The sequence below is a fragment of the Aricia agestis genome, chromosome 11 (genome assembly GCF_905147365.1).
Source record: "Aricia agestis chromosome 11, ilAriAges1.1, whole genome shotgun sequence".
Taxonomy (NCBI): domain Eukaryota; kingdom Metazoa; phylum Arthropoda; class Insecta; order Lepidoptera; family Lycaenidae; genus Aricia; species Aricia agestis.
The window spans coordinates 2,007,566-2,034,924 of record NC_056416.1 but is presented as its reverse complement, the minus strand read 5'-3'; the positions used below and the strand labels follow the sequence as shown (position 1 = coordinate 2,034,924).

The 27,359-nt window shown below is 35.4% G+C and overlaps 1 non-coding gene across 1 annotated transcript; it reads left to right on the top strand.

Annotated features, from left to right (window-relative positions):
• The first annotated feature begins 8,485 nt into the window (after positions 1-8,485).
• Trnaa-agc lies at positions 8,486-8,558 on the top strand. The gene has a single exon. It is a non-coding gene; the product is annotated as a tRNA-Ala (tRNA).
• The last annotated feature ends 18,801 nt before the right edge of the window (positions 8,559-27,359 follow it).

The window sequence follows — 27,359 nt, the reverse complement described above, 5'->3', positions numbered from 1 at the left end:
CTGATTATGAGGATAATTAAATGACCATAAACAACGTAGGGGCACTCAACAAATTGGGGTCTTCAATTGTATACCATTAAGTTGAGTCGCCTTGAACATATCGACAGTTAATTAAGACGAGCGGGTGAAACAAGTTAATTATTTATTCACGTTTTACAAAAATACACCGCAGATGATGCCGAGTGTGCGATGAATATTGATATTTTTAAAGGATTTTTGTAAGGGCTTTTCTCCATAAAGTTAAAACTTTTAAGCCAGCATTGCTTTATCGCCGGCTTTGAGCGTGCGGACCGAATCTAGAAATTCCGTAACAAAAATAACGTCTAACGTCTTTTCAGTTCGGCAGACTTCGGCACGGTGTTTGCGTGCGTGCGACTAGTATGCGTGTAGACTGGCTATTGCTATTCAATAGTTTTACTGCGGCAGTCCCAAATGCCACACGTATTTTTATACCTTTTAATATTATGCTGATAATCATAGATAAGGTGTCTTGTGGTATAAAGAATTTAAAATATTTTCAGTAGATCCAGAATTTGGTCCCTAGCCCTACAACGTCACAAAACACATTAAACATATAATATCGAGGTATATCCTTTAAAATGAGTGGTATAAAGCGATCCTTAATGGATACGATATCATATTCACTAGAAGCACATATCATGTCGATTGTCGGCGGGCAATACAATATTTTCAGCGAAAGGTCAGTTTCGCGTCTCTTTCATCCCGAGTTTATGACCAACATAAACTACATGCGATTGTTGAAAGGTTAATTCACTGATTGTCTCTTGCCGAAGAATGCTGTTGGCTCTTTCTGATGATATAAGTTCTACATAGATGTCCGCAACTTTTTTGCGCCGAAATTCTTTAATATCGCGAGAACCGTAAAACCCCATCATCGTCCTATACTTTACCTTTTACCTTTTGAGTCCCGCTCAAAGTATCTGCATTCTGCATATCCAGCAAAATCGGTACAACAGTTTGGGCGCGAAGATGTAATAGACAGATAGCCACACTTTCACATTTATAATACTAATATGGATTTATGCAACTCTCCGTCGATAACGTTACGAATACGCAGCTGCCAATAGTTCCTGCCCCACTGTTATTCAGTGAATGGCTCCTGGTTTTTGTGGTTAATCTGGTTCAGACAATATCGAGTGTTTATCCGTTATTCGAAAGTATAGCTATACTATGTAGGGCCGATAGGGAGTGTCGCGCGCCCTTGGCATTCGGACTCGATGTAGGAGGCTCGTCCTGCACCGTTTTGTAGCGATTTATAGACATGGCTTAAAATTAACTTGAATGAAAGGAGTATAGTACAAACAGCTCCGGATTTATGAAATGCCGTTATAGGCCATGGCCTAGGGGCGGCAGCGTCCATAGAGGCCCTTCAGACTTCGTACATGGGGTGGCGGAAATAAATGGCCTACTTTAATAAAAAATACATATCGCGTCGTTGCCAAGAGAGAAGTGGAGCCCCATCAGGTTTTAGTTGATGTACTCCGCCCTTGGGAAGTCCTACCCTGACTGATGTCCCCAATCCAACGGGGATGAGCAAATATTTTTTCTAAAAAAGTAACTATAAGCAGGGTAAGCGAAGAACATAGAAGCAAGAATTTGTCAAGCTGATTGTTTAAAATACTAGCCGCAAAAGGTACGAAAATGTAAGCAAAGCAAACCAAAAAGCAAACAAAAAAGAAAATCCTTAGTCGAAAAGACTAGTTTTATTAACGAATGAATATATCTCAATAATTATTGAAGACTATATATTATGTTATATGAAGTGGGTAGTAAACAATTTAAAAATGTCCGTTTTTGCATAAATGGAGGCTTTATGACCGGGAAAATGATTTGAAATCTAAAAAATGCGGATTCTATGTATATCCAGATATTATTTATAGACCGTACAAATTAGCCAGATATTGAAGTAGGTAAGTTACAAGGTTTTTTCAAATTATTAAGCGCAAAAAGGAATCATTACCCTCATGTTCCAAATATGTTAGAACGACTTCATGTTAGAACATTAAGCGCAAAAAGGAATCATTTCCCTTATATTCTAAATGTTACCGACTTCATTCACTTATGTCCTCAGTTGTTGTTAAAACTCTACAATCGACACATTTATAACTCTATTTCCATCTCTACAGCTGTCTCAAACCGCTCCACATTTAAAAACCCTGCAGAGTCAACGTGTTTGTTTACATAAAGTCCTCGTTACAAACCGCGGCTAAGCAAGTATTGGCATCTGGTTTTGAGTCACATTTTAATATTTTAGCATTTTTCACCTGCGATAATTAAAAACTTCAAGTGAGAAGTGCTTACTTTAAATATTGCGTTAAAAGCGATTATCAATAAAGTATTAATCTTATCCTATCGTAGATTACCAACACAGAGTATTTTTCTGCTGGTGATACGAATAATATACAAGGTGTAACAAAAGTAAGTGACAATTATATCAATTAAGGTATGCACTATGCACTGTCTATGCGTTAGGGATGTGCCGATTAGTCGGTAAAGCCGACTATCCGGCCACTTTTGTAGTCGACGACTAGTCGGCGAATAGTCGGCAAAAAGCGCCGACTTTTTACTTTTTTTGCTATTATTGAAATTACATTAAAGAAAAACCTTGATTATTATTTATAATGTGTTCACATCACACTCAATAAGTGTTACACACACATTTTAAAATTAAATGAAGTGTTTCTGATATTACTTGCTAGTAAATAAATTATTTTTTTAAATATATTTTAACAACAAATGTTCTATTAAATCGAGATTTCATGTACATGAAATATTTAATGAAAATCATCAACTGTATCATAGAAACAAAAATAAAGACAGTACGCGAAGTAAACATACTTAACAGTTAACACGATTCGACACGTTTGTAGGCGCGGGTGGCGTGTGCGACTTACCCACGGAACAGCAATAAAAAAGCGTTACGGAAACTTCCGAAACCATAATCGGCTTGGCCGACTAGTCGGCTTCTTTGCGGCCGGCTAATCGGCTAGTCGGCTAGTCGGCCAAAGTCATGATCGGTACATCTCAGTATGCGTACCTTATAGAGTTCCTGTAAAACTCGTGTACTACTACGAGTACTCGTAGTAGCGCTAAAACCTTTCTATTAAATAATGATCAATTTTAAGTTATTTTGGATTGCCTTGTGTTGGGTCATCATGGTATTCGTGTAATATTTGAATTTGTATATTTTTAATTTACCTACCACTAAGAATTACCAATTACTACTTACGAGTATAGAAAACAGAAAAACCAGAGAATTCATTTCTTAAGTAAGTAAGTAAGTACGTAAGTTAGACACAACGCCCAAACTGTATATCTATAATTCCACATCGATGTGATCAGCCTGACGACGAAAGGCGCGGGCGGACCTCGCAACTCACAAGTCGCAATGTCACCGCTGGCCAAGTTCAAGGCCGCCGGTGTTTGAGAATCTATTCTGTTTATGTCCAAACCTGTTGCTCATCAATGTCAATGTCGGATACATCATCAGCAGCACGCTCTCCACTCAAACACATAGGCCGGTATAAATAGTCAGTACTCAAGATGCATCTCGGTCTCAAGACACGGTTCAGGCTCTATGATTGGTTGGCTGTCAAAATTTGGACCAATCACAAAGCCGAACCGCGTCTTGAGACTGGGTCGCATCTTAAGAGGGCGACTAACCCCAAAAATCAAACATCGTCCTTCTCTCTTCACACTCACGCCCGTCTTTCATATGCCAGGTGAAAAAGAACGACGCGGATTCATCGCCAAATTAGTTTTTTCTCAATAACTCGATAAATATACAACATTTTAAAAATCCGCTAGGTCGATCTCCCAATGATAGAATTTTATACAATGTGTTAAGATATTAACTCAGTTCAATGCACGGTTATGGCAATAAATGCAAAATTCGTCAAAATTAGATGCATCTTTGTGATTTTTTTCTATCGAGAAAATTATAAGATATCGTGTTTTTGCTCAGATCGAAGTCTCGGAAATATAATGTAGTATCTAATTTTAGAAAATGAAACAATTCGGGGCTTATTTTCAAGTATAAAAATGAATTATAAAATCGACACTTTAGGGTTAGTCGCCCCCTTAAGTACTGACTATTTATACCGGCCATAGCGTATGATTCACATTCTTGAGCGTCCGTGGCCTAGTTGGTATACCATTGGTTCGCATTCGAGAGGGTGCTCCGATCCTGGGTGGAGACACCAACGTACCAATAAGACATTTAGGTATTTTGGGTAGCATCTGCCGAGCGGTAGACGCTCCCACTTCTCAGTCGCTTTGGTCGCGCAGGTTTGGCGGAAGCTTTACTTGGCTAGTTTATTAGCGCTAGTTCGTATTTCGCCTGCCAACTTATCCTACGGATGAAAAACCCTCTCAACGTAAGAAGCTTTCAGAAACTAGAAATGTAAAAGCTTTAATTTGCAACTTTATTACTGCTTATAGAAACTTAGTTAGGTACATACAATAATGTAGGCAAAATCATCGTTTTAAAATAACGAGTCCAAAAAAAGGAACAGAAGTATTTGATATCAAAGAAAGAACATAAAATATTGTGATTTGTGAGATATTTATACCTAAAATGAGACACATTTTATTCAAGTAGCATAAAATTTAAATAATAGTCTTACGGCATCTCATTAATATTATTTATTCAAAATAAATTTTTCTTTAAACCTGCTGATTGAAAATATATTGTCATTGTCATAGTATAAGTAGTATAAATTATAATAGTAAAAATAGTAACAAAACTAAGTGATAATACTTTAAGGTGTGTATGAGTTCCTATTATATATAAGTATTGGCTTGTAGGTGCGCCGCAGGCAGAAAAAGATTGGGAATCCCTGGCCTAAAGTATAATCACTGTTTTGTTACACCCTGTATATGTTTCGTCAGGCTTTTCTCTTGACTATATTATGTTTAGAGCATATATATACATAATAATAATTGACGATTGCTCCTTACTCATTTCATTAATATACTACTGCAGACTAACGACAAAATAATTATCATGATACGAATTTTAAATCGGTATTAACTGAGGAATACTTTTTTAACTGTACGGCCATCTGCCTAGTGGCTTATAATTCAAGTTTTAAATACTTTTAATTGTTCCAAACAAAAAATTTTGACGTAAATGTGCGAATAATTGTCGTCGTGTTATGAACGACCTGCGACAATGCATCTTAAAGAGTGTTTCGCCGGCAGAAATGCGTTTTCTTGTTCGAACTTTAAATACTCCACGCATATGGAATAGCTATAGCAATTATCTTATAATTAAATACTTTTTGTTCGCAATTACTAGCTGATGATGTACGAAACACGGTGTTTTCGTATGCAACAGGAAACGTAGCTTCGAGAATACTAAACGATTTATTGTAAACTAGAGACGCCCTTCGTTCTTCCCAACTTCGTTGCGCCAAAACTCGTTTATCGCGCGGGAACCGTACATTTTTCCAGGGTAAAAAGTATCCTATGTCCTTTCCTGGGACTCAAAGTATCTCCATGCCAAATTTAAGCAAAATCGGTTCAGCGGCTTAGGCGTGAAGAGGTACAGACAGACAGACAGACACACTTTCGCATTTATAATATTAGTATGGATTTTCTAGGAAACGCTTTTGCGTGTGTATTTGAAATGAAATTCTTAGCCAAAAGGCAGTCCTATCGCTACAAATAGCTATGTCCACACTGTGCCTTTTTTGTTCAACAAGGGCATGCGTTATAGCGCAGTCAACAGCGCGCGTGAGGCATGCCCGCGACGCATGCGCTCTGACCGTATGCAATACTTTCGCTTAGTTCTTTTTTTCTGGAATTTCTTATGACCAAATAAGTCGCACATATTCCACCCAGTAAAATGTTCTCGTCGCACATGTTACAAGATTCTGACAGACACTGCAACTGAACAAAAATGACAATGTTGACGTTGCGTTCGTTGACGCATACAATTTATTGAATGCGCCAAAACGAAAGTTGAATGAAAGAAGATGACGAAAATTGAAGATGAAAGTGCATAAGTAGTGTGGACAAAGCTATTGGTTTCTACAACTTTCAGGTGACTCACTTTTTACATGTCTATTCTATTACATACGTATCTATTTATCCTAAAACGTAGTACAGAATTTAAAAGAAATGAATGAAATTACGATTTAAAATATTACCTTTATTTGATACTACTAATATATATTCTGTGCCTTTATTAAGTGAACTAGGTAGTAAGCACAATAATCAAAATTAATGATTTCTATCGTCGTGCTTTTCAACCGGTTTAGTCGTGCCGAAACAATACACTACCATACGTCTTAAAATTTAATTGCAGATTACATTTTTTAAACGGAAAATGTTAGTTAACAACTTAACACTAGATAAAAGCCGAGGGCGCTCGGCTTTTTATTTTCTTGTTTTAATCAAAATTTTGATTAAACAAAATTAATTTTATCTAAAACATAAAAGGCTAATGAACATTGTAAATGGAACATATTACGTGATTATTATAATTAATGCAATTAATCAGTGTAATATTGCAAATGTCATCGAAATAACACTAATAGGTGCTATTAACAAATGCACTCGCAAAAAATCCGCTGCATTTGCATTTGGATATTAATTGCCATGTCACTTGTAAATTATTATTTGCCAAACAAATTAAGATGTCTGAATCCATAATTTTAAGTAGATAATATTATTAAAATATGTTAATGTAACGAAAATGTTTTAAGTAAACGCTTTAGGGGGTGCTAGCCAGTGCCGTAAATAGGGCGGTGCCACCGCTGCCCAGGCACAGGGCGTAGACTCTGGGGAGGGCGCAAGAATGGCCAGATCAGAGGAGCCTATGCGTAGTATTGCTCGGGTACCTATAATATCTAAAAAAGAAACAGGGGCGCAGTTATAGAATCTCGCACATGGCACAGGGCGCAAAAAAGGCTATTTACGGCACTGGTGCTAGCTAGAATTAAACATACACACTGCAGCTGCAGCATTAAGCTGCGTTGCCTAGGCTATGTTATAGTCGGTTAAGTCGGTCCAAGACTCTTAAAAAAGGGCGTAAAAATAGTTTTTATCTCGGAAAATGTGTGGTTCTCTTTTTAATGCAATAAACAAATTTCGGGCTACGTTTGGTACTGTACCTATTATTATTTGTTAAAAATCGGTTAAAATAACCGTCTGCACTAGCTTTGCCACAAAAAGACTTTTGATTTTAAATTTAAATTAAATCCATCAATCGATCAATCAAATCGTTTATTCACAGAATGCAGTATACAAATGTGTTATCTTATATCTAGTAATTATATGTATTTAAATATTGCATGGTAAATGATAAAGAGACTATGATTTATACTGCGGTCATAAAATTGCATTTTAGCATAAAAATATCAAAGCAAAATTTAAATCAAAAGTGAAAACGGTATTTTAATGCCACTATGCAACATTAAGTAGACAACTTAACAAATATTTTGTCGTGTTTATTATATTTTGAAAAGGTTAAAAGGCGCTAAATACATTAGTGTCACAACTAGGATATGATGCAGTCTTGTCGGAACTAATAAGAAACAAAATTTTATAAACTTGTAAAACAAAATCGTGTTAACGTATTGTAACTTAATTGTAGATTAATATCTTAAAATTCAATTTTTCTTTTTCTAACAATACACGATCCGTTTGAATATAGAATTATGAAATATTCTGAATAAAAATAAATTTTAAATTGTTTGTTTTATGATTGGCTTTTATTAGGCGAAACTAATTCTAAATGTGGAGAATAATATTATCTGTTAAAATATTTTAATAAAACAATAAATTGTACATCATATAGTCTATCGGAGTTACGCTAATGTTAATGTAAGGGGTTATTTCGGAGAAAACTATCAAAAGTGTCGTATTCTATGCAACGACTAAGCTAATAGCTGACTTCGATGATGAATGGTTACGATAAGGACATGATTATCGATGAGGATGATGGAGACTTTTCGATTATGTGTCGAAAAACATCGTAACAACGACTAGGAAAGCTGTTTACCATTAAATGTAAATTGTGATTAACGTGGTATTAGTGTATTGTACTCACATACGGTTTTGCTTAATCGAGCAATCACGTCGAGTAAAAACCACGGCTCGGGCTTTCGTCCAAACATTCAGCATTGCTCGATACCTAGTTTTACTCCAGCTACGAATAATAAAAACTAAGGAAGAGACTGTGTCAAAAAATTTGTCAAGCCGGCTCGATTCGAGTCAAGCCTTCAAACTGGCTCGATGCGAGCCTTCGAGCTGTGAGTTTGGCGGTCCACACGGTGGTTTTTGCTCGATTTCGAGTAAAACTATCGAGCAAAACCGTATGTGAGTGCTTAGCATTAGTAATTTATGTTGTTTAATTGTAACAACGTATGTCGAGCAGTGAAAGGCTGAGATTACGCAAAAGCGCGTTACGCACCTTGAATTATTCAGTATCTTTGTTTTATTCGACAACTGAGACAACGGGGGCGTAGCTCAGATGGTAGAGCGCTCGCTTAGCATGCGAGAGGTACCGGGATCGATACCCGGCGCCTCCATATCACTTTTGTTATGTCATGTCATGTCAGTAGCTCCTTCAATAGGGAAAATAGCTCATAACGCCACATAGCCTACATCATTACCGAGGATACAGCTTATATCTTTCTTACTAATCTTAATGAATTTACATTATAACATGTTGGTCGATGTTGATTGTTGGATATGAATACGGGCGACGGGATCGTACTGACTACTGTAGATGGGCATATTCATCTACAATTGCCCAATGTCGACGCAATTGTGCTTAACGTAGATCATTGATTCCCAAAGTGGTTCAGGTGGACTCCCAGGGGTCCACGAGAGCCCGAGGATGAATATATAAAATATATGGATAATAAATACATATGATGAAACTGAAGTGGAAAATGTGGTACTGCAAGAAGGGCTACTCGAGCTTAGCACTAATGAGGAGCTAAATGTAGGATTCAAAATATGGTAGCAATCGTTTTGGCTGCAGGCACAAATACCTGAAAAATATCCAGGACTGTGGGGAATTGTGGAAAAAAATTCTCATAGCATTTCTTTCGTCATAATATATCTTGTCGAACGCAATTTTAATGCCGCGCCGTAACAAACTTGTTGACAAAAAAACGGAGCAGATTAAATTATCTTATACATATAAAACTTTTAACTCATAGTTGATTGAAAAACAGCCACAAAACAAATTTCCATAGACATATAAGTATTTGTTTCGGGTTTTGTAAGTTAGTAAATGTAAAAGCTGCAGGGGGTCCACCGGATCCAGCAAAATGTTTAAAGTGGTCTATGAGAAAAAAAAGTTTGGGAACCTCTGCTGTACATAGCTATCATCATGGTGGTAATCGCTATTCATCATCTAAATTTATTGCAAAAAGTAAAGCTCATGAATTTCGATATGTTAAAAGCTTATTAAAATATTCTCAAAAGCTCAAAAGGCTACCTAAAAATAACTTTAGAAGTTTGTCAAATTGTCTCATAATATAGCGAATTATGAATATGAGTTCTTTCACTGCAATTATATTATAATATATTGGCTATTTTAATTTTTACCCAAACAAACATAATATTTTTGTGAGCTATCGAATTTCCATAATGTTCTGGTGAATGTAAAGTGATATCATATTGTTGTAAAACCTGATTATTTACTCATTATATGTCTTAAAAATAATATTTTGTAAATTAAAATGTTATTTATTAATACTTTGACGGAATCAAATATCCTCGTTTTTTAATTTTCATATCAAAATTGCTCCCAATTTGCATTTTAATTGGTCCTAATGTTTGTTATACTTTTCACAATTTAACACTTTTTCAAATTGACATGGTGTAAAGGATGTATTTTTAATTTCTTAAAAAATTGAAGAAAGTAAATTGGGCTTCAAGTTAATTTCAACAAAACACTTTTGGTCCCAATATTTGTTCTGCTTTTCACAATTTCACTTTATAAAATTGACATGGTGTAAAAGGGGTATTTTTATTTAGTAAAAAAAATGAAAAAGGCAGTACAAATCAAATCTCTAATTAAATCAGTACAGCTTACTGCAGAATGCAGATCGTCGAATCGTGTGATACAGAAATGACGATAAAAGCAGCACGGTGCATGAACACTATAAAGGACCCTCTCCACGTGCATCCATGATGGGTAACCAATTAACCATGATTGCCATCTCGATTGTGTAGCCACAATAGACATAACTACCAGTAGTTCGACTGTAAAGAAACTGACAGGTCTCAATATCTGTCAAATTCGTCGGGTTTCACTAGGATTATGAACGGAATGTGCCTCGCGCTGGCTGATAAAATTTATTTTTAAATATTTAAAATAAAGATTTCAAAATTGGATTCTGACAATTTTAATCGCATGTGCCAAAACACAAACAACAATACGACCAAAGAGGAAAACGTCCAGCGAATATGTCATAGTTTTAAATTCGTAGGTAACAATTTAACAACCCTAGCGACGATTTTCGTCATAATACGTCAAATTTAAAAATTTCAACATCAGTTCTAACTTCTAAGTCGGCATATACTCTATAATTCTGTCTATTCTGGTGTAGCTATCATGAAAACATGTATATCCGAGGAAATTGATCCTAGGCATTTTTTCATCCTAGGCAGGCGTTGACAGACCAACGTCATTTGGTGGGATCATGTCAATTCAATGTTACTTAATTGTAATTTGTCGGATGGGTTTGTTATACGACGATAACTTAATATATATTTTGTTTATTATGTCATGGCATAGACATTTACACATAATATTATATTGATAAAATATGCAAACTACATGTTTTGGTTTGCAGATTATTTTAGGGTCAATGACTTAATGACCATGATTTTGTTGACCTCCTGACAGGGGGTCACTTAGCCTAAGCCTTCGTCAAGGTTTTTGCATTTTTAGATATTTTACATTTTAAAAAATATTTAATTTTGTACAAGCTACGCAGTTTAGGTCAATGCAAAATAATTATTTGGATAATTTGGATTTTGGACTTGGATAAATAGTTTGTACTGTAATATAAGCATAATTTTATTTTTACATAAAAAGTTTAAGTTTTTTAACCTACTAAGTACTTGATGAGTATCACTAATGAGTTTCAAAATCAAAATGGTAGTCCTTGCTCAAATACACAATCTAACTGTAGCACGCACTATCCACCATGATCTATAGCAGCCTTTCCCAAAGTGAGCGATAACGCCCCCTTGTGGGCGCTGAAGATCTACAGGGGGGCGGTGTGGGACCCTGAAAAAAAAATGGGTGCGTTGTGTAGAGGCTTGGGGGGTGATTTATTTCATCAGGAAACAATAGGGGCGCTAAAATGTAATTTGTCCTTAAAGTGGCGGTAGACAAAATAAGTTTGGGAACCTCTGATCTATAGTAACAGACGAACTCGCCCATTACACATTATCGCTTGTATTGGTCCAACATGGAGAGGACGTATTAAGTGCTAAGTTTATACCAACATCTTAAGTTCTAAGAATTTATGAACTTTTTTTGTGCTGAGATTTCGGGATGGCATTATCTCGTTCACACGTTAATATTTCAATTTGTATGTAAATTGATTCATACCACCAAGGTGACGCTACAGTTCGTAAGCCGATGTCACTCACCCCGCTTGAGTCACATCTGTCATGACGGGTCACACCTCAGGTTAATAAGGGCAAGTTCTGAAATATAATCTAGTGAACTGGTTACAGGATAAGGATCCACGTCACACTGTTGACATCATTAGTCATTTCTAAATATTCTAGAAACTTATACCCTGTTGGGATTTAATTATAATACGTCACACTTGTCTCACCAGGGTCACAACAGTATAATATATACGCGTAGGATTCATGACGTCATCAGCGACCAGTATATACTGAGTTGGATTTCGGAACTCACACAATAACTATGCCATTCGGCATTCCTACAAATCCGGGGGTTAGATGTTCAGTTTCGCTTCAATATGACCAGGTTTCATACGTGGGAGAGCCATGCTTCGGCACGAATGGGCCGGCTCGACCGGAGAAATACCACGTTCTCACAGAAAACCGGCGTGAAACAGCACTTGCGCTGTGTTTCGTCGAGTGAGTGAGTTTACCGGAGGCCCAATCCCCTACCCTATTCCCCTCTCTTCCCTCCCCTATTCCCTTCCCTTCCTTACTATATTAACCTATTCCCTCTTAAAAGGCCGGCAACGCACTTGCAGCTCTTCTGATGCTGCGAGTGTCCATGGGCGACGGAAGTTGCTTTCCATCAGGTGACCCGTTTGCTCGTTTGCCCCCTTATTTCATAAAAAAAAAAAAAGGTTGATGGACTTAGCTGATATCAGACCTGAGAAAGAACATAGAGAGGTTTATGTTGGGCTATCATGGATCACCACGTTTGCAAAGTCAAGAAAGACCGTTGAATATGGCCTCTACACTTTCAAGCTCGCTAGTTTTATTCCATCATGGTCCAAAGTGGTATGGTCTCATAATTATATCGAAGCAATGTCACAGGTTTTGTGGGAGACTGGTGCCTAAACTAGGCGTTGCCTGTATTTCAGGACACCAGGGACTCCGGACCATCTTGCAAATTACAATACAGTAGAACACTAGTTATTATTGCGACATTAATTATATTTTATAGTGAAGGTCATGTTAGTAATTTGAGTGTTTGTGAGGGTGTTAGTTGGTGTGTGTGTGTGTGTGTGTGTGTGTGTGTGTGTGTGTGTGTGTGTGTGTGTGTGTGTGTGTGTGTGTGCTTATCCTAAAAGCAGATATACTTTTCGTAGTAAAATGTGTTCCAACTTCCAACCTTTATGATTATCTCATAGACATTACAAAATATATATTTTTTTAAGTACACTTTTTGTTCGCGAAATATAAAAATCACCTCAATAAATGCCGCTACATATTTTAATTTTCAAAAAAGAGGTAGCAGAACTACAAAATATATAATAAAATTATAATGGCATGCATTAGAATAATATTGTTTCAGTTTATCGTAGACTAATGTAAAATATACAATAGCTACTGATTTAATTTTGTCCCGGCAGTCTGAATATTAATTAATGATACATTTTAATTTTTTTTTTTATGAAATAAGGGGCAAACGAGCAAACGGGTCACGTGATGGAAAGCAACTTCCGTCGCCCATGGACACTCGCAGCATCAGAAGAGCTGCAGGTGCGTTGCCGGCCTTTTAAGAGGGAATAAGGGTAATAGGGTAGGGTACGGATAAGAAGGGAAGGGAATAGGGGAGGGTAGGGAAGGGAATAGGGTAGGGGATTGGGCCACCGGTAAACTCACTCACTCGGCGAAACACAGCGTAAGCGCTGTTTCACGCCGGTTTTCTGTGAGAACGTGGTATTTCTCCGGTCGAGCCGGCCCATTCGTGCCGAAGCATGGCTCTCCCATGTATCGAAGCATGGCTCTCCCACGAATCTCTTTCCCAAATAGAGATAAACACACAAAAGGACATACAATTTATAGATACTGCCTCCTGTAGAACCCTCAAAGATTTACGAAAATGATCAAGACTCATTTAATGTTTTCAACGTGTTCCAAATATAGACGCTTACTAAGAATCATATATTAAACCTAACGATAAAATTCCTAACAAAACAAAATAGTACAAAACAACAGGATAAAAGTATGCACACACAAAAAGCGCAACGAAACAAAACTAATAGTCGTAAAACATTTTGGCAATTAGCGCAAAAGATCACTCGCATAGATCATAAATCATATATTTATTGTTTTATGATTCCATGCGAGTTTGAGAAGTTTGATTTTAGAAACGCTTAATTTTAGTTAACTACCGTTTATTTTTTAATACTTTAATTTCATAACGGATAAAGCTTAATACAAACATTATTTAGTATTTTATTTTTGAAATAGTTATGTTTCAGTTACATTAAGAGTATTGTAATATGTATTGAAATAAAAAAAAAATCGTAGAGCTTCTCGACATGTCGTAGCGTCTCGTAGCAGGGATAGACACGATGACGTAGCGTCTGGTATGCCATATGGCATGGCATTGTACATTGTGCAAGAAGTATAATAAATAAAATAAATAAAAAAATAGATACGGCGTAGCGTCTCGTAGCAGGGATAGATACGACGTAGCGGCTCGTAGAAGAGACAGACACGACGACGTAGCGTGTCGTTGCAGGATAGATACGACGACGTAGCGTCTCGTAGCAGGGATAGATACGACGTAGCGGCTCGTAGCAGGGATAGATACGACGTAGCGGCTCGTAGCAGGGATAGGTACGATGACGTAGCGTCTCGTAGCAGGGATAAACACGACGTAGCGTTTCGTAGCAGAGATAGATATGACGTAGCGTCCTGCGTCTCGTAGAAGAGATGATTCGCCGTAGCATTTTATCTACTAATATTGTTATGTAACGTTAGAGGTAATATATATCATATAGCTTAACAATCAATACTGCGGTATAGTAAGTACATTACGCCGTGAGTGCCGTGACACAATATCAACCATGTTAACTTACACGTAAATATAAAGAAACTTACATGTAAATACATGTTTAACCAAGTCAAAAAAAACTGCAGATTTTGCAGTTACATTATTAAATTATATCAACTTCTATAATACTTGAACAAATGTTATGATTATCCATTACATAAGGTAATTATGTAATGGATAATCATAACATACACAAAATTAGTCACCGCATAAATATCTTCAGTTATAAATAAAACAAAGGAATAGGTACTAAAATAGCTAAAAAGTCAAGATTGTTTTGCGTTTTTTCAAATGTACTGAGATCATAATCATTAGAGGCGAATACTGGAGAAGCAAATTGGGTAATTAACCTTTATTTTGGACCAAAATTAGGATAATATCCTTTGTGTTGTGATTCATACATAAGATCTGTGACAATCCTTTATAATACCGAGTTTTATTAAGATCACAACAATATTATACCACCAGAAAAACTGATTTATTGATAGATGACGGACGACCTACGTTACTTGATTGGGTTATAATATTATCAATGTTAGTGAGTGGTATGGACATAAACCGATTTTGCTGAATTTTGGTATAAGGATACTTTGATTCTCGGGAAAGGATAACTTTGTATCCCGGATAAATGTACGATTACCACGTGATAAACGAATTTTGGTGCAACGGAGTTGTGGGGGTCATCTAGTTTAAAATAATTTCTTTGATAGGATCCGTTTGCAATGAAACATGACGCTGCAATGATTTGTGCCTCCTTTTAAAATGAGCCCGGTCCTGTCGTAAGAAATAAGGACATAGTTTAGGGTTCTTTCGCACAGAAGCAAGACGCGACGAATGCGCAGATAACAATTGTTCTTCTGTGTCGCCGACCAAAATGTACGGAATTAACAATTGAACCCACCGCTAAAATAAAAAACGATCTAATTATTTTTTTATCAGTTTTATCTAGTGTTAAAAACCTACTAGGTATCCATGACGCTCGAGAGACTACACAATTAGCACCTTCCCCTCCCCTACTATGATATAGAAGCGATAAGAATTGTCTAGAGGCTCTGGTCCTCACAGACGTAAGCCGCAACGAATGCGTAGCTGGCAATTGTCCTGCTTAGCCCTACAAAGCGGGCCCGGCGATTGCGCTACACTTAGACAGTCGCGGAACCGACCAGCTAATGTCAGGGCCACGGGCCGGTTCTAACTGCCCGCGGACGGGACCAGTTGACATTTGCTCCGACGTCACTATCGAAAGCCCGTTTCGGTGAAGCTTAGTAGTGTCAGTCCGTCAGTCATCGATGATGGATGAGAACGATGCGAAATTTTGGACATTCTGATTCTGAATATATGAAACTGACGCCAGAATAAACGTGTAACATCAGAACTTTCTAGCCAATCTTGCCACAATCGAAAGCAGAGCGATGCGGTCTACGCTCAAAAAAATATTTATAGCATTTTAGCAAGCAAGAACAACCTTTTTTATCTTCCCAATTCACGCTAACCAAGCTGATGACTTAGTCCCGAAAATGTATTATGATTTCGATTTGCGAGTTAATTTGAATCTTTAAAATCAATATCCACATCGTAATGGCTCAGAATTGCACCACCTGCACCGCATGGACTTGAGTCTCAATAGAGTGGAGAGTAAGGGATTATATCTTCTGTATGTAGGAGATTTTACTCGACCTCACCATTTGAAATTCATTTGAAGCATTTGGCTACATATAAATAATAATTAATCAGTATATATACACCTTTTACTTTTACAGTAACATAATATTATTATATATTATATATTATAAATAAAATTTACATTATCAATGCCAATGCCAATAGCCTGAAATGGCATCCTTTAATAATTTGTTAGATTTAATCTTGATCGATGGACACTTTTATTACATAGATCATAATCTGTGTCGTGTATACAGTGATCTATTATTATTCACAACAAAATGTCATGTCATCGGGGTTTACCACTCAACCTACACTGGTCTTATCAAAATGTGACGAATCTATACTAACAATAAATGCAAAAGTGTGTCTGTCTTTTTTATTAAAATACGAGCTTTTGCCCGCGGCTTCGCTCGCGTTAAGAAGTATTATTATATACAAACTTTCATCCCCTATTTTAACCCCTTGGAGGTAGAATTGATCAAAATCCTTTCTTAGTGGATACCTACGTCATATCATCCACCTGCATGCCAAATTTCAGCCCGATCGGTCCAGTGGTTTGGGCTGTGCGTTGATAGATCACCATGTCAGTCAGTCACCTTTGAGTTTTATATACAGTAAAGATTCCTGGACATAAAATTCTTATAAAATAATTCCAATTAAACTAACTACGATTAACGATTAACAATCCAAATACTTAAATAAAATTCCGATAAAAATAATTATACCTACCACCGGTTCGGGAACTAACCCGGCGAGAAGAACCGGCGTAAGAAACTCGCACGGGGCCACAAAAAGTGGAAAATAACAATAATTGCATTTTAAGCTAATACATCATTATTATTATTTATTTCCAATGATAAATACCGAAAGAATTTAGGCTGCTTATGCTTATACTGATACCCTTTTATATAAATGTAGTATATAAGTATATGATATGACCAAAAAAGCTAATGCGGCTCTATCTACTTTTGCCTGATCGTATAACGTGATCCATTGGAATACCCAAAATTCAAGGTCACTTTTCAGTATACACTGAGCTATAATACTTCTTCAATCTTATTTAATGATCCTTCCGTGAGTAAATCGACCTTAAGACCAGTCCGGTCCTTGCCAAATGTGACTTCAATTCGCATTCCATCTCAATAAGGCATAAGTACCTAAATCTCAATAAATTTTAAATTTTAAATGGACTCCACAATAAATGTCGGACGTGGGAGTACTTATCTAGAATTTTTGCAATCCGTTAAAGATTATCACATGATTTTACTACTAACATGGTAAGTTTGACCTAATAAATCTAGTAATATTTTTGGCGCGTACTGGGTTGTATTCGAAATCGAAAGTTATTTTGAAAGGAATGACTATTTTCAAAGACTATGTAAGTAGTCAAAATACCTGTAGTTTTGGATAGCATATGACACCAAAGCCGCGTCACAATGACGTCACCAAAACTACTTTTCAAAAAAGGTCTATAGTTATTATTGGGAGGGAATTACATATTTAGTGTCTTTATTAAGTTTGTGTCTCTGGTTAAAAGTAGCGTCTTTAGTATCTCTGTTTTCTGCTGTTTTGGTAACAACGGGACGGCAAAACATCTTAGGTAATGTTGATGTTTAGCTTTCTAAAACCCACAGTACACATTGGACCAACATTGGGCCATGCCATTGAGCTAGCGCATTAGACTAAACTATAGAGGTAGAGTATGGAATGTTGCTTCCAACTTATGGCCAAGATCAAGGTCTCTATACTTTGGCCCAATTCGGGCTGGCTCAATGTGTTGGTCCAACATGTACACAGAGCTTAAGAGATCAAGAATTAAACCATAAGCAATATGCAAGCAGACGTCGAGTCTGTTATAAGTCGATACAAAATACAGTATTTAATTATCGATTAAATTCAGCCCAACACTATCTGATCGCAGATGCCTTATATAGATACAATAATGCCACTCCACATCGACACCTTATAAATCAACTAGTGTTGTATTTTATCGACAAACTCGACATAAACTTTGAACAATGAATGCCTGGATACCGTTCTGTCGGAAATTGTGACATGCATTATTCATTGGTGCATTACAATATTTAAAGTCACTTTTCGTTTATGTGGCAGTTGGCACCTATGAAGAAGGGCAAGGTATGAGTAAAGAGTTTAATTTTAAATCCTCTTGAAATGCAATTGCGCAATGCGCTTAGATTTTAGTGAATATGGCAGTAATTCAGAAAAATATGTTGTTTAAAAATATATCTGAGAACATCTGAGAAATAGATCAAAAAATATCCATACTGTATGATTTATCAATCCACGATAGTTTAGGTTTTAGGATGACCATGCTATTTACTAATCATCTATTGACTTAGACGACCTCTGTGGCTCAGTGGTGAGCGCGTTGGTAGCTCAAGCGCGGGGTCGCTCGTTCGAATCCCGCCGACGGAACAAACAAAAAAAATGTGTATTAAATATGTGTATGATACACATAATAAAAATCTTAAATATATGTATAGTATAAAAGTATTAAATATATTTCCGCTGTCTGGTACCCGTAACACAAGTCCTTTAGGTACTTAGCACGGGACCAGACTGACGTGGTGTGAAGCGTACATAGATATTATTATATTATTTATTATTATTGACTAGTATACCCACAACTTGACCACTTTGTGGTACACTTTGCGCAAAAACTATCAAGTCAGTTGATTTGTGCTATAACATAATAATTTTTAATAATAAAAAATAGAAAATTTTACAGGAAAATGAAAGTTTATAATTATAAAATGGGGAAAATAAGTAAATTTTAATCAGGAGTGACATAATATCAGTGTCATAAGAATGTGCCATACAGGGAGAATCGCGAGTGTCAATAACCATCACCGTCGCATGCCTATTACGTGAAATTTATATATCCTATCAAATTTTAATTCTTTTCGACGTTCAAATTTATTTAACCTTTAGCATCTGTGATTTTGAACTCTACGTCATAAAAAATAAGGGCTAAGTTATGGGTAAAACAGTTGGAAAAGATATGCACAATTAAGCTGTCAACGCGACATTATACGGCATTATACAGTGCGCTTTTTCGTCGTGGAAAAACTTTTAAATGCCTCCCGAGCCGTCGTTGGATTTAATTTTATTGTCAATATTAATAACATGGTTACTTTAAATGGTTGACGGTTAAAATATTTAAACCATACCGCACGGCAGCTGCCACAATACTCGCGTTTTGAAGAATTCCTCTTATGTCGTTATATGTGTTAAATAAATGAATTTATATTATCCCCAGTTAACAATTCTTAATAATCAGATGTATTTTCTTTTAATAATTCAGTACCGTGTAGTAATTTAGGGAAAGAATATAAAAAAACGTTTTCTTCTACACTTGTATGCTTAGGCTTGTAACCGAAATCAAAGCGTAAAAAATAAAATATAAAACATCAGAAACTAGTGATAAATTTTGATTAATTTATTTTATTTTATTTATTTATATTCTATGGTTCATAGAGAAACTTTTAAACATAATTTGAACCTATCTAACCGATTGCTATTTTAGTCAGGTTTTTTATTTACAATAATACAAGTCGTCCATTACTTTTTCGTCCATATAATATCCTTTTTGTGTCGCTTTTGTTACGATGTGTTCGTACAAATAATTTCAATATTCAATCAGGGTTCCGTAGCAAAATAAAGGAATGCCTACAATAACTTGAGGCCATAAAGAAAGCTTAATAACATCAGAATGATATAAATTAATGATAATTATTGTGAAGGTGTGTCCACAGTGACGCGAAATTAAATTGATCTGTCAAGATAACTACAGGGCGCGGGTTCAGACACAGAAAAGTATAAAGACAGACGGCAAGTACCCATAAGGTGTTTGGAATATATGTAATGATCTGTAGTGATATTTATAGTTTACTAGCTGTCCCGGTGAACTTCATGTCACTTTAAAACCTTCCCTGGACTTCTACAAATATTTTGAGACTAAAATCAGCCCGATCCGTCCAGCTGCTTTCGAGTTTTAGCGCGACTAACACATTTGAAAATCCATTTATATATATATATATATATATATATATATATATATATATATATATATATATATATATATATATATATATATATATATATATATAGATTTACCAATTATTGTGGCTTTCCCTACTATAAAAAGGGCAAACATCGATAATTTCAATATAATTTATCATACAACATGTATGTTATGCTAAATTAGGAATTGGAATTATTATTACTAGTGGAACCCAACAATTTTAAATATACAATCCGTGATACTGCAGTATATCCGAAACTGGCACTTGTGATTCGGTTCTTCTAACAAAATTAACACCTTAACTATCAAAAACATGGAATTCTTATTTTCAATTAAAGTAATAATGTATCTATATTTTATCTAATCTCTTTCTACATTCAGTTACAGCAAGTCTTATATTGACTACACCTTGCAGTCTGTCTCTCCGCAAAATATACGATGATGCAGAGTATCATGAACATTGTCTTCTGTCTGTATCTGTTCTGTTGCAGTCCCGGAGGCGGTGAGATAACGTTAATGCGGTATTTAATGATATCGCACCTCACATCGCCACACACTGCTATAAACGTGGTCAGTGGTATATCTCTGATTGAACATTAAAGAAACGAAATTGTATGTATTGTGCTATTGAAAAAATTTCGATAGAGGCGGTACATCTACATCATTTTGTCAGGCTGTGTCAAACTCCGCCGGCTGATCAACGGGTTTTGTTTACTCATTAACATTGACTTTACATAGCTCATATAAATAACGTATTATAGTAGAGGGGAAGGTGGTATTTTTGGAGTCACAGAAAACCGGCGTGAAACAGCGCTTCCGCTGTGTTTCGCCGAGTAAGTGAGTTTACCGGAGGCCTAATCCCCTAACCTTTTCCTTTCCCTACCCTCCCCTATTTCCTTCCATACCCTCCCCTATTCCCTTCCCTACCCTCCCCTATTACCCCTTAGAAGGCCGGCAACGCACCTGCAGCTCTTCTGATGCTGCGAGTGTCCATGGGCGACGGAAGTTGCTTTCCATCAGGTGACCCGTTTGCTCGTTTGCCCCCTTATTTCATAAAAAAAAAAAAAGTCACTCGAGCGTCATGGAGACTTAGTAGATTTTGTACATTAGATAAAACTGATTAAAAAATAATAAGAGCGTTTTTTATTTTTGTGGTGGGTTCAGAAACTGCAGCCATTTTAAAGTTTTGAAAAAGAAAATATATTTAGAAAATTGCTTATTTAAGTCAGTTATAAATATATTTTAGACAGCAAGGACTAAATCATTTAGTTTAGTGCGAAATAAAATATCTGCGAAGCTTAGTTAGGAAAATATAAAGCTTTACTTTTTTATATTTTAAAATGTAACTACAGGCTTACCAAACCTTTGAATCGTCAGTGCTTTACGAGTATATGGAAGCTTCTTTGGGGTATACTAAACATCCAGTATCTTAATCTGACAGATCCGATGACGTTTCAATGTAAAAAAAAATTAACCCACCACGTGAGAAATCTGATTTCTATACCATGATAACTAGACATATGTCGGAAGCCTATACAAGCTTAATCTGACACGCTGGAGCTACTCCCGAAATCCCCTCTTCCCCTCCTATTACGCTGTCTGAATTAATTTGTCTGATGATTATTACATTTGAAACACAACTAGGAGCTACTATTAAACATAATATTAAGACTAAACTTAATTAAGTCTTACACCGTATAAGCTCTAAGAACGTCAATAGAATTATACAAATTACAGCGTTCAACGGTACTAAACTGTACCACTTGGACCTATACTGAAACGATAAACTTCTTATTTTTTATACTAAAAGACACTCATCAATTCAATAAAACCAAAGCGGGATTTCCGCGTTCATGATCTAGTTTGAGAAGCCCTCGTGCCACAAAAAACGCCCATTAAAATGGTCACTTGAATGTCGCCTTGGCATTTAAAATACACGATTTATTATGGAATAGACCATTAATGACACTGGGCTAAAAACAGGCTAAGCACGAGTCGAGATGAGCGACAGTTTATGGGTATTATACACTGTCGCTCATCTCTATCAATAACGCTCTTAGGGCATATTTAATCGGGAAACCATGACGGCGCAACCAATCGTCGCTATCAACGAAATATAAATATATAAGGGATAATATAATATCATATAGATAGTTAATGTATGTGGCTCAAAATCTTCATTTAATTACAATAAAGCAATTTATATCTCTGAGCTCGGGCAGTAAGATTTCAAAACTTAGGATTTCCATAGAAGACAAAAGTTACGACCTAATACGCCATTTCACAGCAGAAAAGTTTAAAATGACTCTAAATATTTGTTTCACTACGCTTTTTGCATCAACATTTCCATTACACACACAAAATTTACCGATTTTTTAAGCTTAAAGTTTATTGGCCTGTGAAAAGATTTAGCATGGATAAGTGTTTTATCACCAGTCAAGTCAGTTACATAATCGCGTAGAACAGGTTTATTTGTAGCAATTTTTAAAATAAAAATAATAAAATAATTAAAACACTAATAAATACCAACATTAACTGACTTTTAAGAGTGTTTTAACTTTATCTAGCAATTTAGCTATCTTTCTATCTTTATTTGGTATCTAGATTTAAAGTAATTCCTAAAAAAACGTAAATAAATTTTACTAGCTATAAATGCACAAATAAACATTTTTACACTATTTTAAAATATTTACTTACTAAAAAGGCAAAAATATTGTTGGGAATTTAGAAACATTAAAAAAATGTAAAATTAAATAACAAAAAAGGTTTTAGTAGCTCGTTTTAATAGCCATGTTCCTGGCTGTTCAGAGTCCTAATTAAAAAAACTTAAAAAAAACCGGCCAAGTGCGAGTTGGACTCACCCATGAAGGGTTCCGCAGCAGCAATAAGGTTTAATTTTATGAAATTAAAAGGTGTTTGATTTATTTTTATATTTCAATTGATTTAATGAAAGTTAATTTAAGGTTTACCATTTATGACGTATAAAAAACTACTTGCTATCTAGAAGCATTGGTTTGAACGAGATCTCTCGTTCAAACCAATTTTCATTGGTAGTTTTTATAGTAATGTACATCATATATTATTTTTAGATTTATCATACTACTACTACTTTAGAAGTTAGAGGGGAGGCGACACAAATTTTTCCACTTTGGAAGAGTCTCTCTCGCAAACTATTCAGGTTACAAAAACATTATAGAAGAAACTTCAATATGATTTTTAAAGACCTATCCATTGATATCCTACGCATAGATTAGATGGAAAAAAATATTTTTTGTTGGTTTAAGGTTTACCATTTATGACGTATAAAAAAAACTACTTGCTAGATCTCGTTCAAACTATTTTTCGTTGGTAGTTTTATAGTAATGTACATCATATATTTTGTTTAGACTTATCATACTTTAGAAGTTAGAGGAGGGGGGGACGACACACATTTTACTACGTTGGAAGAGTCTCGTACCTATGGGGACCCCTAAATTTTTTTATAATTTTTCCATGTTTGTATCAAAATCTTAATATAGTTATAATCGTATAGCTCTTATAGTTTCGGAGAAAAGTTGCTGTGACATACGGACGGACAGCCAGACAGACAGACAGACATGACGAATCTATAAGGATTCCGTTTTTTGCCAATTGGCTACGGAACCCTAAAAAGCTAATGAGGTGTTCTTTGAACTCGCCGGCAGATACAACTCTTCCAATTATCACGACACAAGTCCTAACAAATTAAAACGAAATACATCCTTGTCGGAGGACCGCTTACAACCTTTCCGTCTTGTTACAATATGTTTATTAATGTTTATTCAGTATCTACTCCCAATCTGATAATAAATGATTGCTGACTCTACAAAGTTTACAAAAAGTTCTCATATTAAAAAAACGTGACAATGTATAAATACAAATAGAAATTAATAATATAGCCTATATAAAAACATTTATATTTCCACCCCGGCATCATTACAATCTATAATGTTTTGACTGATTTTGCTAGTCAATACTACTTTTGACTTGTTAAGAGTGTTTGACTGTAACATATACATCTCATTTGCTAAAATCGGACTACTTTAGGTAGTACAAGGGCACATATTACATACTTACACAGACTTACAAAGTCTTTACTCTTCATTTTGGCTTATAGTCGGTTAAAAACAGTATAAATCTACAGAATAAACGTCCAACGAAGCCTTTACCTTAAAACCAAACTAGCTAAACACAAAGTCAAGTTTTACATGCATTTTCTTAATAAATAGCACCTATATAATAATTACGCCGTTGCCGTTTCATAGTAAAGCGTATAAGCGTATATGCGGAATTTGAGCAAAAACAGAGCAATTTCGGAAAGGGTTCTCTTAAACGGTCCAACAATAAGCCATAAAAAGTTAATATGGCCCTTTGCTCGTCGACGCCATGGCGAAAATCGAATAAGACATTTCACAGATAATAAACTCTTCCTGCGTGACCGCCTTCATTATATCCGATGAATTATGGATGATGGTCACTTCGCTCCCAATATGAACCTTAAACTGCGTTTATACGAGCGCTTTTTTCTCTGCGACGTTATTCAAATATGGGCTAAAATAGTAAAAAGATATTCGTCACGTCTTCTAGACGTGATATAATCGTCTAAGTGACAAAAAGCTTAAATACGAAAGCACTTCTGTTTATGCTGCTTCGTGCACTTTATGCTGAGCTGCGTAGACAAATTTCATCAAGTGTTTGAACAATTATTAAATTACTAGGCTAAACCTTATTTATAGGTTCCTCATATAGGTTAAACCAAGCTTATTTTACAATAAAACATCTGCAAATATTTGGCTTTACAAACAATAATTGTCAACAAATACGCATTTACACTCATGTGCACTTCCGCTCGTTGAACCTCTTAAGGCGAGGATAAACCCCAATTTGTTATTCCGTGACTCCCGGTTTACCTAGTTCCAATATAATAACGAAGTGTTAAAAAATATGAGATATAAAGCACAGTATTTAAAATACCTTAAACCATAAACATTTTAATAAAACGTAATACTTTGACTGTAATTAATTTACAAACTCACCTCCGATAAAAATCTATTTTATCGAAATATAAGTATTAACTAGGATAATTATACATTTTATTTGAATAAATTGTTAGTTAATCTATATAAAAATGCCATTAACCGAACAATGTTGTTTCTTAATGTTTATTTTCAAAGATATTTAAAAAAAAACATGAAAAATAGAGAAGATCCGCCCGAGAACCTACAGTTTTATGCTAAGCTAAAATGAATCTTTTATCGTTTTGGATTGAGATTAATCCCCGCCTTAAGTAATAACGCAGCGTAGAATGTTTAATTGTCCTTGCCTGGCATATTGTAAAATATTTTTATAAGTATGGAGATTCAACGTTTTAAGGTGAAACCGCACTAGTGCGACACGACACGACGCGACACTTCCATAGAACTGGCGTTTTACAAACGTCAGATTTATGTTTGTAAAACATCGGTGAATCTGATGTTTTACAAACGTCAGTTGTATGGAACGTGAAGTGTCGTGCTGTGTCGCACTAGCTAGTGCGAACGCACGTGTTTAAACCGCTCGTATGAACTAAAGCTTACCGCACGTTAAAGGTGGCGGTGTGAGTTAATTATTTTGTGAAAATATTGATTATTTATGGTCGGAGCGTGTTTGCTATCAGATGGCCCCGCCATTGTGAACGTATTAATTTTAAGATTTACGAGCTTCCTGAACTTTACATCTTAATACACATTAACTTTTTCGATCTGAAAACTGACCCTTGTACTATAGCTGTACTAGAACAGAAGTACTGTGTGCTAATTCTGTTATAAATGGGAAAGTTTATTTAATTTTTTTATGGCTAAATTCAGTACCGTTTCTGATAAACAAATTTAAGCGCACGCTTTTTATGTTTATACGGGCAACGTCAAGTAGACTAGCCAATAGCAATTTAAAATCACTATATTTTTTTTCATTAAAAATACCACTAAGTTTAAGTTTTTTTTTACTTGTCCTTGTATTTTTATTTTTAAATTTGGAATCTTATCGCAATTTTAAATTAAAAATTGTGATCAAGCACATCTTTAGCGTATATCTATTTAACACATAAAATTTAAAGACTCAAGAAAAAAATAAATAGCTAATAGAACATTTAAATCCTTATTTATTACAAATATATGACGTTTTTATTCGAATCCTTCGAGTTCGTTAACCTCTTAAGTTGGAGGATATCAAAATATAATAACAAAATATTTCCATCAAAATCACGTTAGTAGGCTATTTTTAGAACCACACCTTTAAAATAACGGAACTTGTTTAGAAAATGCTAATTTATACAATAGTAAAGAAAATTTTAAAATTAAAAGAAAATCTCAACTGCTCAAAACACGATGCTTTATTTGCCTACATTTTTAGAAATTATATTAGCTAAAAATATTACTTATCCAAATTAACAATGAAAATCAGCCTGTTTTTGTTTTCAAACGGGTTATTACTTATTAATATGTCAATCTATGATAATTGAGATAGTGATTAATAACGATGACGTCACATAACAACTTTATTTTAAACTAGCTTTTGCCCGCGGCTTCGCTGCGTACGTGTCAAAAAGTATTATTATATACAATCTTTCATCCCCTATTTTATCCCCTTAGGAATATATCAATGCCAAATTTCAGCCCGATCTGTCCAGTGGTTTGGGTTGTGCGTTGATAGATCACTATGTCAGTCAGTCAGTCAGTCACCTTTGAGTTATATATATTTAGATAATATACTTGACGACCTCTGTGGCTCAGTTGGTGGGCTGTTGGTAGCCGACGGAACAAAAAGTTTTTCAAAAAGTTCCTGGGTCTCGGATGTGTATTAAATATGTGTATCATATAATAAAAATCTTAAATATATTATGTATAGTATAATAGTATTAAATATATTTCCGTTGTCTGGTACCTGCAGTAACACAAGTCCTTAACGTACTTAGCACGGGGGGATTGACGTGGTGTGAAGCGTCCATAGATATTGTTAAATTATTACTCAAGTCAAACCTCTCATTTGTTCTATAGAATAATTACTCTATCTTGCTACTTACTACTATAATTTATTACAGAAAATTCCTTACATGCAAAAGAAACCCCCGGATTTAATATTAGTCTATGTCTATTC